The 5,267-nt window shown below is 27.2% G+C and overlaps 1 protein-coding gene across 1 annotated transcript in view; it reads left to right on the forward strand.

Moving 5' to 3' along the window:
* LOC117168991 (mitochondrial amidoxime reducing component 2) overlaps nt 1-5,267 on the forward strand; it is a 31,804-nt gene that overhangs the window by 12,992 nt on the left and 13,545 nt on the right. The gene's annotated exons all lie outside the window — the stretch shown is intronic.

Consider the following 5,267-nt stretch of genomic DNA (forward strand, 5'->3'; position numbering starts at 1 on the left):
TTTTCGAAAACTGATTTTCAAGCCATCAGGGGCCAACTCGAGCGGCCTGAAGCGGCCAGGCAAATTTTATGCGTGGTTATAGAATCCGGAGTCTCAATTCTTAACCAACTAGTGTAATTTGCAATTAAAGGGATGAATTTTTAACTACAATTATGAATATTCTACCAAAAATAAATTTTTAACTACCTAGTTCAACTTTCAATTAAGTAGTTGAATTTTCAATAAAGAACAATAATAACTTTTTCTCTCCCCAAAAAAGATCAATTTACAACAAAATACATGAATGTTTAATTATAAAGATAAATTTAAAATTAAAGGTAGATTTTCGAGCAAAACATTAATTTCCTACGAAACAAGATGAATTAAAATAAAAACGAATTTTCAACCAAATTATTTCATTTACCCCAAAAATAGTTCAATTTTCAATAAAAAATGTCTATCATAAAAAAGTAATTTATATTTTAGATTTATTTTTATAGAGAAAGTTTTGTGAAGAATTGCAATTTTGACCTTAGAACAGGGAATTCCGTAAAAAATTATAATTTTGACTTGGAGCAGGTAATTTTTGACACGGAACAGAATATTTTGGAAAATAATTTTAAATTCTGATTTATAAAAAAATAATTTACAAAAACTTCTTTCAAATTTTAGAAAAACGGTATTCATTTATTTCTGAAATAAAAAAGGAACGCGTTTTTTTATTAGATATAATTCTGACTTCAAACAACGGATTTTTGGATATGAAATTGTTCAATTTTTAATAGAACAGTTGGATTTTTAAGCCAAAAGACTAATTATCCAGAAAACAGTTGAATTTTCAATTGGTAAATATGATTTTTCAACAAAAAAGTTAATTATCTAACAAATAGTTAATTTTTTAGCAAAATAGTTCAATTTTTGATCAACGATATAACGTGTCAAACAAATTATTAAATTTTATATCCAATTGTCGAATTTTTGATTAAAAATAGATGAATTTTTCACAAAACAGTTTAATTTTCAACTAAAATGATGAATATTTGAACAAAGAAAATTAATTATTTAAAAGTATGCAAATATTAAACAAAGAAGTATATTTTTTTAACAATAAAATACGAATTTTTAACAATATAGTTGAATCCTTAACCAAAACAGACTAATTTTCAACGAAACAGTTACATTTTGACCCAAAAAGGATGAATTTTTAGCGGATTATATGAATTTTCAACTAGAAAAGATTAGTTTTTAATTACAATGATTAATTTTTAACCAAATAGTTTATAGCCTGATTTTATGTTGAAAAAATTAAGCCTCAACCAATCAACAAAATTGTTAAATTTAGAAAAAGATGACATTTTAAAATAAAATGATAAATTTTTACCCAAGAATTTATTTTTTAACAAAGTAGTTAAACTTTCAACTAAGTAGTTAAATTTTGTATGACAAAAATTTCAAAATGTTTTTTTCTTAATATTAAAAACAATTTAATTCCGGATTGCCAAATAGATACTGCATGAATAATACAATGGTATAAAAGAAAATAATTAAAAATCTACCGTTAATTGAGAAGAGTAAAATGATAATTATCCCAAACGCTCTAAATAAAAGGTGAACTAGAATTAGTGTAGTTTCACTTTTGCACATCCTTCATAAAATTATAAGAGAAATGCAGACTTTTTTGATTAATTACGTATGCATTTACGATGCTGAAAGATGCAAATTTGTATTCCTTTCGTGGTGGACGCCTCGCGACTTTCTATTCGCCCACAATTTATATTTCTCTCTGCAGCAGAAAATTTATTAGGCCGATTAATAATATGACTTTAATAAGCGTTTTAGTAATACTCTCGATATGACTTTCATCAATAACGATCATCATCCGGATATGCGCTTCATCGAACCGTTATAACTTGTCGGTTGAAATATTATTTATAACTACCTAAAGGAAATAAAAAAAAGAAAAGAAAAAATGGGCCTATAAGTTAATCGATCTTTCGATACCGCTAAGTTAACAACCCAGAAAGATGTTCAGTAAGGAAAGAATGACCGGACGACTGCGATTATTACACATGTTCATCGCAGTGTCTGATCTATGGCCACGGTATGCCAATCTTCCTAAGAGATTTTACATTAATTTGCCACTTGAATTTTCTATAAACGTCACTTTTAGAATGATTAAAAGACTGCGAAACATCTGTTCAATATATAGCCGTGACTGGCTAGTTCTGTTAAATAGGAAGTATTTCTTCAAGTTCTAGGATATAGGAATTAAAATAATTTGGGTCAGCAAACATTTCTGTAAAGAAAATTCTTTCATTGCTTCTTAGAAGCCGACCATAAACTACGGTACCATTTTGGGGCTACACTCAACTCCCGAGATAAGCACACTCGGTTTATGCTATTTCGAGAATTTAGGGCCTCTCAGCGCGTTAGTTGCATCAGGTTGCGTCAAGTTTCCAAATCCAACAGAAATTAGTTACTTTTAAATTCCCCCGAGATATTGTGAAGGTCAATGCAAGCCATACCCAAAAGCGCGCTTATATCACGAGTTGAGTGTATGCCCCCCCCCCCCTGGTGGCTTACTGCCACCAGAAAAAGTAACAGTCCAAAATTTTCTTAAAATAGGGAAAATGGTGGGTTTTCATAAAATTAGGAAAATAATTCGGGGAATATATGCTTTTGGATATAATTATTGTAAATACCATATTGAATTAAACATGAAGCACTTTCAAAAATTCAATTTTCTACTAAAAACGAAGAATTTTTAATAATAGAAAAATTAATTTTTAACCAAATAGTAGCATTATTAACCAACGAGTTCAAGTTTCAAGCAAAAATAAAAGAATTGTTAACAAAGAACTTGAACTTTTAACCAAATAGTTGAATTTTGGAACCAAAAGACGATTTTTTTCCATTTTTTTTCAATTCAATTAATTTGGTATTTTCAATCAATATATGACTTTTTTACTTTAAAAGATGAATTTCCTACAAAAAAAAAACGAAATTTCAACCAGTTGAATTAAACGTAAAAAAAAGAGTTCTAACAAATTAATGGAATTCTCAAACAAAATGATGAATGTTCAATCAATAAAGAAAAATCAATAAAAAAAAATGTTCAATGTTCTTGGGCTCATATTTAACTCTTATTCTGATTTGTCTACAGATAAGATGTTTTCAAATTTATCCAACTTTTTTATTACAACTTCAAGTTCTTGCAATTCGAAAATAAATTTTTTATAATTTATACTCGTAAGCTGTTGTGATACAATGCAAAATAGCTTTAAAATGAGCCCAAAAACATTTAAAAATGTTGACTATTTCGGAAGTTATTGAAAAATTAAGAAAACATTGAAATTTACACTATTTTTGCAATATCTACTTAAAAACTAGACAGATTGGCTTCACCCTGGGCTTATTCTAAACAGAATTTCGAAAACAATCAGTCTTTTAAAAAGACATTTTTTTAGCTCTGGTATAATTAAAATTAAGAGAATTTATTGAGTCATAAAAAAGAGGTGGACGAATACTTTTGGCACTCACTGTAGTTAAATCCTTAACTAGAAAAATAAATCTCAAACAAACCAGATTAATATTGTAACTTAATGGAATAGTTATATTTGAGTTAGAAAGTTAATTTTTGGACATAAAAAACAAAATATCTAAATTTTCAGATAAAGAAATTAATTAGTAAATAAAATGAAAGATATTATAAAATAATAAAATATTAAAGAAAAATTATATTTGTTTTAAATTCAAACAAAATTTTTTTGAAAATACATTAGGCTCTAGAAAATATTTGATCTTTTATCAAAATATTTCGTCATTGTATTTTCAAGAAATAATATTAATTAAAATTTAGTTTCTTTAATTATTTAAATTTAGAAATTTGCCAGTGCTGGAAATTTTATAGTTTCGGATATTCCGTAATTCGGAAATTTTCTGCCGGGATTTTTATTATTAAGGAATTTTCAAATTCAGTAATATTATCAACAATTCCGAAATTTTATTAGCAGGACACTTTTTCAACTTGGGATTTCTATATTTCGGCAATTCGATAATTTCGGGAATATTCTATTTCGAATAAACTCTTTTTCAGAAATTTTACTTTTTAGTCATCTCATGATTTTTATAGATTTTAACAGCTTCAAAGAATATTTGATTTGATTTTTTTAAGTTTGATTTTATTGAAGAGTGTTGTTTTCAATTTCCATTCAGAGTATCAATTTTAGTGTAAGAATTAAAGAACAAATCTTAAACAGAAATATTTAATCATTTATGTATCACGATTCAATTATTATAATATTTTTTTGTGATTTGATAATAATAAGAAAAGATGCAAGAAATAAAAAAAAAATACATAAAAAAAGAGAAGAAAGAGGATTTGGTTGGTTGCATTCTCAATTTTCTTTCCTCTTTTTCATTTTTGACCAAGTATTTCTTTAGACATTTTAAAATTTTTTAAAGGTTTTTTTAAAAATATTAATAGGAGCATTTTGTGCTGGTTATCCAAATTTGATCTTTGAATTTATGGTTTTATTTTCAGGAATTCTGTTTATTAACTTTCGTATTGGGCTTTAAATAAGATTTTGAATCTGATTTTAATCTAATTCAAATTTCTTAAATTTTGATTAAAAACGTATGAAAATTAGTATTATAATAAATCTTATGTTTTATTGGGCTTTTTATACCACCTTGAATATATTTTCATCGATCTATGTATAGTTATTTGAAGAAATAAATGATATAATGACATAATTTAGCATTATTATAAAAACTATACACTGTTAGAAATTTCTATTTGTAAGTTTAAGTGAAATGTACATGGCGCTAATTACAGTGTCAAGTGTACCTTAAAGTTCAAATACGAGGGTAGTTCAATAAGTCCTTAGAATGACCAACAGATGGCGCGCGAATCGCTCCAAATCATCTGTTTTCAGTCAGCACCACTCCCGACTAGATATATGGTGCAGTCACAGTCCACATCTTCTGAGTTTACGTGTTTTTATAACCAATTGAAAAAAAATTGTTCGTTAAGAAAAATGGAAAAAAACGAGTTCAGAGCGGTAATCAAACATTTTCATTTAAAGGGCTTAACTCCATATGAGATAAAAAATGAATTGGACTTAGTTCATGGCACATCTGCCCCTGCCTTAGCAACGGTTTATAACTGGGTAAATGAATTTAATCGTGGTCGTAAATCAATAAGTGACGAACCACGTTCAGGAAGGCCCGTAGAAGCAAGTACTCCCGAAATCATCAATAAAATCCACGATATGGTGTTGAAGGAT

The sequence above is a fragment of the Belonocnema kinseyi genome, chromosome 3, assembly GCF_010883055.1.
Source record: "Belonocnema kinseyi isolate 2016_QV_RU_SX_M_011 chromosome 3, B_treatae_v1, whole genome shotgun sequence".
NCBI lineage: Eukaryota > Metazoa > Arthropoda > Insecta > Hymenoptera > Cynipidae > Belonocnema > Belonocnema kinseyi.